We start from the raw sequence: 10,450 nt of genomic DNA, 5'->3' as shown, positions 1-10,450 counted from the left end.
GTATATCAAATTATTGACCAGATTCTAAATCTCTGCTCACTAAAAATATTTATTTTTTCATGAAAGGTAAACATAAATTAGCAAGACAAATTTTCTTATGTTCTTTGTGAAACTGACCTCATGGTTTTATGTCTGTAATTGGTATGGAATGGAATATACATTACCTTTTCTAGAAGGATTTTAAGATGAGATTTTGGGGATGTAATATTTGTAAGTTAGAGAGTGAGTTTTTGAGTGGAGAAAGATTTTTAAGTACACTGAATTTAAAATACAAAAGAGTGAAAAGAGATAATTGAAAAATCATATCTCTTCCAACCAGGCTTCCATTAACATGCATTTCTTACCCAGAAAATGGTTTACTTTGGCCCCTTGTATGGACAGAATGTTTGTTTCCCCCCACCCCACAGATTCGTATGTTGAAGCCTTACCCCTACCCCACATGTAATGGTAGCTGGAGATGGGGACTCCGGGAGGTAAATAGGCTTTGATTTGGTCATGAGGGTCGTGGGGCTCTCATGGTGGGAATAATGGCTTTATAAGAAGAGGGAGAGAGAAAAGAGATAGCTGTCTCTCCCCCTTGTGGGTTCTCAGCAAGAAGGGGGCCATCTACAAGCCAGGAAAAGAGCTCTCACCAGAACCTGACCATCATGGCACCCTGATCTCAGACTTCCAGCCTCCAGAATTTTAAGAGAATAAATTTCTGTTGTTTAAGCCACCCAGCCCATGGTATTTGGTTATGGCATCCCAAGCTGACTCCTATATGCCTCAACACTGTACTTCATCTTGTTCTAAGCTTTGTAGGCCCCAAGCCCCTGGTAGTTTCTCTCACATGATGCTCCCTCTTTTCTCAGTGTAAAATACATCCCTGAAGTGTACCTGAAACAGTTCCTTCTCTCAACACTTGGCAATCCTCTGTGCCCCAGTTTTTGAAAAGAAGCTGAAAATCCAGATTTTTATATGAAATTGCCTAACATTTTTAGTACTGACATAGCATTCTATAATAAAATATATTTCTATGCTGGATTGACTCTCAAGCAACATGTTTATACACTTGGTTTTAATGTGTATGTCCTATCTCCTAAGCTCCCTGGAGGGTGTATTTGTGTTTTATTTTTATTCTCTGATTCCCAATGTCCGAAATGGTTGGTAATCAAATGTGTTCTTGTTGTTGCTGATTCTACTCCCCTTTTCTCTTACCCTTCTTTTCTTTGGGCAGAATACTCCCAATTCCATTCATTCTTACATATGTCTTCAATTTTACTTTTAGTTCATTTGGTTACACTCCTTTGATCTTTCAAAATCCTTTGATCTTTCAAAGTACCAAAAGTGGTACTCACCACTTTTGGACCCAAAGGTGGGAGCATTGGCATGGAGGTCTCTCTTCATCTGAGGGCCTTGAATTGTACATAGAAAGGAACTAATAGATGCTAAATATAAGGAGGATTGCCTCCGGTTTCTATGTTTTCCTCCTGTTTTCATTACCCACTATCTTGATTGTTATTTCAACAACAGTGCTGCGTTACTGCTCTGTGGTCCAATTTTTCTTGGTCTCAGTGGGAAGGCTTCTCTTTTATTTATCTGTTCATTCCTAGTATGTGGAGATTAAACTTCAAGTGGCTATACACCTGTTTATTCATTCTGTAAGTGGTACCTCTCACTGCCAGTGGTTGTCTTTGATGCTAATACTGTTTCTTGCCTTGTTTTATTTGGATTCCTGACATGTTTGCAGGCCTTCAGTATGCAATAAATAACAGTAATGAATTCTTTACCAGTCCCTGCTCCTCCCTCACCACAGCCTTCCTGGAGTCAAAATGAAGAAACGTTCTTTTTCTCTGTTTTCATATTTGGTATACATAAAGTGTTTAGTCAAGGTGCTTATAAAATGAAGTTAGTTGGCGTTTCAATGATGTAGTACTGATATGATTTTCTTAGGAGATTTTTCTGCAACTATTTTTTAACATGTGGTTGTTAGGATAGATAATACAATATCATAGTTCAAAAATAATGTACAAAATGCAGAAAGATACACTATGAAAAGTCTTAGTCTTACCTTTTCCTCTCTTTTTCTCAGTCCCTACCTCCTTACTCCAACTACTTTAATTAATTTCTTATATATCCTTCTACTGTTTGTTTTTATACATGTAAGCAAATGCCGATGTTTATGTATATTCTTATTACTCTGTTTTTTAAACACAAGATACCATTGTTCTGCTTGTTGCAGTATTCACTTAATATTATATCTCGGAGTTTTCACCATCAAAATATAGAGTTCCACATTCTGTTATACAATTGAATAGTATTTCGTTTGATGGAGAGATCATCATTTATTTAACCAAAGTCTTACTGATGAACACTTGTCTTGTTTTTAGCATTTTACTAGGGCATGCTGTATTGCAATGAATAAACCTTTTACAGACCTCATGTCATACACATGCAAATAGATTCATATAGAATAAATTCCCAGAAATGGAATTATTAGGTCAGAAGGTCTATTCACTTGTGATTTTGTCAGATATTGGTAAATTGCCTTCCAAAGAAGTTATACCAGTTTATACTTTCAACAGCAATTTGTGAGCTCGTCCATAAAATGCTTTTGGATTTTATCAGTCTGATGGGTAAATACAGTATCCCAGGGTAGTTTTAATTTGTATTATGAGAGCAGTTGGGCATCTTTTCATATGGTTAAAAGCCATTATATTTCCATTTATGTGTGAATTGTACGTTCCTAGCCTTTACCTATTTTTCTGTTGGGTGGTTAGATTTTCTTCTTATCAATTTCTAGGAGCTATTTATATATTACAAGGATTAACCTTTACTGTGATATGAAAATCACAGATAAAGGTTGTTTCTAGTGATTTGAGATTTGCCTTAGCTTAGGGTGTCTTGTTGGGCAAAAGATTTTTTAAATTTTTAATTTATTCAACTTATTTATCTTTTTATGGATCTAAGGTTTTGAGATACAATAAAAAGGGCTTTTCTATACACCCCACCTACCCACCAACCCCCCACCCAACATACAATTTTCTTCCAGCATTTGATAATTTCATCTTTTTAACATTTAAATTTTTGTTTGATTTGTTCATTCATTCATTGAACACATTTGTTGAGTGTCTCTCATGTACTAGGAACTATTTTAAGTACTTGGGATGTATCACTGATCAAGACAAATATCCTTGCCATTGTGGAGTTTACACTCTAGGGGAAGGAGATAGATTTAAAAAAAACAAACCAAAACAAAAAACTCCCAAAACAACATAATACATAAATTATATAGTATGACAGAAAGTGATGAATGCTATTAAAATTAAGATAAAGTTTGTTGAGGGGAACTGGAATACCAAGTGGCAGGCATAAGTTGCAATTTTAAATAAGGTGATTGTTGCAGACCTCATTGAGAAGGTAACATCTGAGTAAAGCCAGGAGGGAAGTGAGTGACTTTCATGCAAATCTCTGGGAGAACATTCTAGGTTGAGACCCTAAGTTAAGAGCATGCCTGAGAAAGAGCAAGAAGCCATGAGACTGGAGTACAATGAATGAGGACAATAGTTGGAAAGGAAACCAGAGACACAACAGGGATCAGATCATCTAAAGCTCTCTAGACCCTTATAAAGACTTTGGATTTTATTTTAAGTGAAATGAGGGATCATTGCTGAGTTTTGAGTGGAGGAAGGACAAACATGACATGTTTTAAAACAGTAACTTTGACTGCTGTGTTGAGAATAAATTACAGGAAAGCAGGGGTGGAAAGAAACAGACCAGTTAGAAATCAACTGCAAAATTCCAAGAAAGATATGATGAAGCCTGAGAATAGGGTAGGAATAGCAGAGATGGTGAAGTGTGGTCACATTTATACAGTCTGTTGGATTTGCCAGAAGAATTTCCTCGTGGATCGGATACAAGGACAAGAAAAAGAGGATATAAGGATGACTTAATGACTTTCCTGACCTTGGAAGATTGGAGTTATCATCAACCTAAATGGAAATGCTATGGGTGGAGAAATTTTTGTGTGGTGGGGCACAGATATAATATCTGTTCAAGTTCAGTATAGACTTGTTTTGTTTTAGTTTTTTAACAGGCATCTGAGTGGTGATGTTGAATAAGCACAATGAGATTGGATGATGAGACAAGTGAATAAACATAGAGAGAAGAAGACCAAGGACTCTAACCTGGGCACTTCATTATTACTATTTTGAGAAGAAGGGAAAGAACTAGCAAAAGAAGTTGACAAGGAATGACCATTAAGTTTGGAAGAAAACAAGACGTATAGTATCCTTGAACCCCAATGAGGATAACGCGTCAAATGTTGCTGATAGTAGTCATCAAGGAAGATGAAGACTGAGAATTGACCACAAGGTTTAGCAGTATGAAAATCTTTGGTGACCTTGTTAAGAGCAGTTTTGATAAAGTGGTTGGGATGAAAACCTGATCTGAGTAGGTTTAAAAGAGATGGGGAGAGAGAAATTAATGACAGTTTAGATAAATCTCAAGGAATTTTGTTAAGAAGGAGGAAAGAAATGAGATCGTAGCTGGTGGAGAAAGTGAGGCTGAGAGAAATTTTAAAAAAATTATTGTTTTAATTTGGGATAAATAATAGCTTGTGTGTATGCTGATGGAGATTGTACAGAAGGGAACAAGAGTTTGATGATAAAAGAGATAGTGGCAGAAAATGGTAACTAATGTCCTCACTTAGGTGAGAGAGGTGGGACCTAGTTTACAAGTAGGGGGACTGGCTTTAGATTATAAAGATAGATGGTTTATCTATGCCAGTAGGAAGGCAGACAGACTCTACCTGGGTCTAGATGGACACAGGTACATAGATATCATGGTGCCGGATCTTTTGAACCTTTAATTATCTCAGTGAAGTAAGTAGCAAGGGCTTTAAGAGTGAGGAAGTGTTGGAGGTTTGGAAGAGAGAATAGGTGTTATGGTCATCTTGGAGTGTGGGGGAATGAATACAAGAACCATAAGTGTGCTGGTAGTACTAAGGGACCACTGAGGTTCATGGTCATGGATTTAAAGTTAGACTACTTTTGTTCAGCTTTAATAATGTAGGTACAGAATGGTGAGAGTTGGATTTAACCAGGGTTATGGCATTTCCAAATTAGTTCAATGAACTGGGAGAAGGGGTAGAGGCACTGAATAATTGGAGCAGGCTGAAGAGTGGAATCGGGACATCGAAGGGCAGGGCAAAGGTAATAGTATCCTTTTTACTGGGGTTGAAGAATTACTGAGACCAAGATATTTTAGAATTAGGCTGGAAAGGGGAATCACCAGAGGATGGGAAGCAATAAATTGAGATAATAAAAGAGTTGCAGCTATAACAAAGCTTCTGTGTAATCTTGAGAGTGGGTGGCTCAGATAGGGTAAATGGCATAATTTGACATATATATTTAAAGGATATATGTTTAATGACAGGATCATTAAAAGAGGTGAAAGCAAGGAAAAGAAAAGACAGAGTATAAAATGGATCATCCACATGTGTTATGGGCTGAACTGTGTTTCCCCAAAATTCATATATTGAAGCCTTAACACTTAGAACCTCAGAATGTGACTAAACTTGGATGTAGGTTCTTTAAAGAGATAATTAAGTTAAAATGAGGTCAACAGGGTGGGCGCTAATCAAATCTGACTGGTGTCCTTATAAAAAGAGGAGATTAGGACATAGACATCAGAGAGTTTGTGCATAGAGAAAAAAACATGTGAAAGGGGCAGCAAGAGGGCGACCATCTGTAAGCCAAGAGAGAGGTCTCAGAGGAAATCAATCTGTAAGCACCTTGATCTTGGACTTTCAGCCTCCAGAACTGTGAGAAAATAAATTTCTACTTACTAAGCTACCCAGTTCTTGTATTTTGTTATGGCAGTCCTAGCAAACTACTATAACATGTTTATTGAATCGTTGTAAAAGAAGGAAAGAGTAGTATGTGGAGAGCGAGACAGTGACTCAGGGGCTGAAATTTTTGAGAAATTAGGGGAAATGGTCCAGAACATTTGATATGTCAGCAAAAATAGGGAATACTTAGTGACATAATCTGGTGACAATCTATTCAAAGCTGTTTTTTTTTTTTTTTAGGGAGAGAATGGTCTGAAAGCAGCAATGAGGACCAAGGCTGACATCTACCTCATTTACAGCTCAGTGACACTGGGGTTAGGGGTGAATAAACAGCTGCCACTTGAAAGAGCTTCAGGGAAAGTAGTGTCCACAGGGCAGAGCCATATTTCAAGAAGGTGAAGGGAAGATGATTTTGCTGATAATGGAACCATGAATTTCAGAGGGTAGAGTGGAAAAATTTCAGCAATCCGATGGCTTGGGAAAATGAGACAGAAAAGATAATGTAGGGATTCTTATTGTGATTAGAGTGTAGCTGTTCTAACTAAGAGTGTGGTGATGGCCATACACAGGGATAAAGGGCCTAATGAAGTAAGTCCCTGAGTGTATTTAAGGCAGAGATCCTCTTCAGGACTTAAGAGTTTAAATTGGAGAGGGGTGGAGGGTGAGTTTCTGGTTAAGGAGTTAGAAGTCCTAGTAGGTGTTGCTTTAGTCTCTTGATCTTGAATGGAGTGGGGGTGATCTTATTCAGAATATGCTGTGTCTTGACCCCATGTTGATGGCCCTGGGGACTCTGGGAAAGCAGAGTGTTACACTAAATGTATGAGCTGCTTCCTGAAAAATAGGAAATTTATCCTGTTTTTCTCTGTGAAGTACTGAACCAACTTCAGTTTATTCTAGACAGTTACCAAGTTGGCTCAGAAACTTTCTTTGGACAGCCTCTTTCCCCCCATGGATTTGAGATGCCACCTTTAACATATATTTAATTCCTATGTCTATCCTGGGCTTTGTGCATATATGTATTATTGTTTTTTATGCTATTTTGATTAATAAATGTTCTTTAAGAAATGTTATATAATTTATAATTATATATTTTGTTAATGTGATTTTCTCAAAGGTGGGTCATAAAAGTATACAGCTAACATTGGCTGGACAGGGGCATTAAGTAAGTAAAATTTCCTTTATGTTATAATAGAATCCTTATACCAAAATGTTATGAGAATAACCTTTTCCATATTTTCCTTCACTGAGCTTATAATTCTGCAGGTATTGGCCATTGTTTTTCACTATCAATGGTGTAGCAACATAGCATAACTCCCAGGAGTCATGTTATCACAGATTGCCATCTGCCGTATGGTAAGTTAAGAGTGCAAGATTGAGCAAGTCTTTCTGTAAAGTAGCCAGTAGATCCTGGCAGGGTCAAGTACATATTACAGTTTCACCTGGGACATAGACTGTTTGTACTGCCACCAACAAAGTGAGACATAATTGATTAGTAATAGTAATGATGATAATAAAAACCTACTACTACTTATAAAATAGGTGCTAATCTTTAAGCATCTTATTAAATCCCTGGTACTGTGCCATGGATTTTGATAGTGTATGATTAAAACAATAAGAAATTATTATTTTGGTTTTACAGAAGAGAATGCTAAGCCTCAGGGAAGTTGAGTAAATTGCTTAAGTCACACAGCTAGTAAGTGGCAGAGCCAGCATTACATAATATCTATGCTCTACTCTTAAGTAGCAGATTTTTGTTTGTTTTCTTCTCACTTTACTGATAAATATAGTTTAGATTATATGACAGAGAAAATCTCATAAAAAACTAACCTCCAGAGCAGAAAACATAAAAATGTCTTAATTATTTTGGTTTTGAATAAGTAATTATCATTCCCAATTAATATATTCATAAAATTCATGCATACATACTTTAATCCATCTAGCAGTTATCTATCTACCCATCCCCCATGCCAGAATAAATTTGTATAAATTATTATAGAAATAGCAAACACTTATGTAAACTAAAATATTAAAAAAGCAAAATAAAAGTGGTTTAATTTCATAAAATCCAGGATTATGGAAATTCCAATGGCAAAAATATATGGTGAGGGCCTTTTATCTGTTATTATAAAACACATACCTCAAAAGAGAGTATCTTTATTAATAATGCCTAAGGGAGTTTAAGAATGAAAGTCCAGTTTTATCAGATTGTGTGGTCTGTATTCTAATTCCCCACAAGGAGTAATTGGATTTGTAAGCATTTTTTTCACTTTCATATGGAATGTAAATTAGATTTTTAATTTGACAGAGAAAATATAATTAAATAACTTTCTAGGGCATCAGAAAAAATCAACAGTGCTTTTGTTTTTGTTTTATAAATCACAGTTGTGTTTTTTTCCCTTAACATAAGTGTAGTCCACATATTGATCATATTGATTTTTACTCAGTGTGTTTATGCATTTTGTTGAAAGCTTTTTCTCTTTTTGCATTGTGTTGGGCACTAGGCATTTCAAACCAGGGTGTGGAAATCTAAGTCATTATAACATGAACTCTAATAAAAGAGGGATTTTGCATTGTATTCTAGTGACAGGTACCTCAATTCTGTTCCTTGACTCTGCTGAACACTCTGCCGTAAGGGCATTGGCACTAGTTTCCTTGTCCCAGAATGCACTGACCCCAGGTATCCACATGTCTCTCTCCCTTACTTCGGTCAGATGTCTTTTCATCTCTTATTTTCTTGGGTCTTTTCTGGGTGGCCTTTCTAAAAGAGTGTCTCCTCTCTGCAGCCCTGTATCTTCCTCTTGTTCATGAACATAGGACTACCTCAAGCTTTATTTTATATGTATGTATTTGTTTATTGCTGTCTCTTCCACTAGAATATAATTTACAATCTATTAGAGATTATTTTTTGTTCACTGATGTATCTCCACGATCTAAAACAGCGTGGCACCTAATGAACACTCCAGGAACATTTGTCAGTTGAGTGTGTTGAGTTTGTAATGTATAAACACTTCTGGGTTCTCTTCCTTTACTTTACTATTTCCCAAAATATCTGATCTATGGAGAGCAGCTTTTGATTTATCTTTTTTTTTAAAATAAAGTAACCATATATCATATCTTGATAGATGGTATGATTCCTTCCCATTGAATATCTTCCATGATCTTTTTGATTGTTATTTTTCTGTAGCAACATACGGAATCAAATGATTTCCTTTAAGTAAATCATCAGAATTCCCACCACATTTTACCCAGTTTGTAAAGAACTGTAAAAATGTTCATTAAAAATAAACATAAAGAAAATATTTATCTCTACATAAGAATCTTTAAAGGATGTATATTCCACCATTTATTGAAACATTTAAGATTGATTAGTATGAATAATGCTTATGAAAGCACTTTGAAGTGCTTTTATGTATATTATTATTATTTAATATTTTGACTGTATTTGGAAAATATCTCTTGAACGAACATTAGACATTTTAATTTTTAACAGAGCACATTTACCTTAGATTGCTGAAAGTTCACTTCTAAATATTTAATCTTAAAATCATACAAAGTATGTTCTTAAGAGATTTGAGATTTCACTACTAATGCAGCTTATTTGCTTGTAATTGGTGAAAGCTCAACACTAAATATTTGAACTTAAAATCATGGGGAAAAAAAATTCTGAGATTAGAAGTCTTTTTATTGATATGCAGTCTGCCTCTGTTGGCAGTTGGTCTTGATGGAAAGTCATTTAGACTGTTTAACAAGAGAGCAAACCATTAAAAATAGGCAAGCTCTAGAAAACAAAATCCAGTATACTAATTAGAACTATTAAGGCAATTACAGAGAACTATAAATGATGTAAAAGTTATGTTGGGTTCCTCATGGTGCCAATGACAGAAACCCAAGGAGTCTCTATTTTTCTAAATAGAGTTAAAGAGGTCTGGGTGATTAATCTCAGCACCATTGAGTTAATTTGCAATGACTCAACAACAGAAAGCACATCCGTGGGCATTGAATAATGGTAGAAGATGATTATTTTACCACTTGATGGTAATATAGCTATTAGTCAGGGAATGCTTTAGTAATGAAGGAAAAAGTACAACCACCTGTTGACAAGAAAGAAGAAACATAAAAAGTTTCCTGAAACAGTTTGTGGTATCTACTTGCAGCCAAATCTCTGAGATTTCCCTGATTATCATGCACAGTTGAGAAGATTCTTAACTGCTGCCTTAATATCCTTTGATGGGTGATAAAAGCATCATGACTTCTGTTTCAGAAGACAACTTCAGGCTTATGAACTACTAATAGAAATTTCAAACCTGTTCCCTGAAAGGCACCGATTATTGTGTGGTAGTATGGAAAAACCATCTCATTTAAGGAAATTAAAAACAAGGCTGTGGTCAATAAAACCTTAAGGAAACTGTTTTTTGTACAGACTTGTGAGAGACTAAAATCTTTGTTATGCGGGCCTCTCACTGCTGTGGCCTCTCCCGTTGCAGAGCACAGGCTCCGGACGCGCAGGCTCAGCGGCCATGGCTCACAGGCCTAGCCGCTCCGCGGCATGTGGGATCCTCCCGGACCGGGGCACAAACCCGTGTCCCCTGCATCGGCAGGCGGACTCTCAACCACTGCGCC

Source organism: Pseudorca crassidens, chromosome 2 (assembly GCF_039906515.1).
Source record: "Pseudorca crassidens isolate mPseCra1 chromosome 2, mPseCra1.hap1, whole genome shotgun sequence".
In the NCBI taxonomy this organism is placed as follows: Eukaryota; Metazoa; Chordata; class Mammalia; order Artiodactyla; family Delphinidae; genus Pseudorca; species Pseudorca crassidens.
This window is presented reverse-complemented; position numbering follows the sequence as displayed.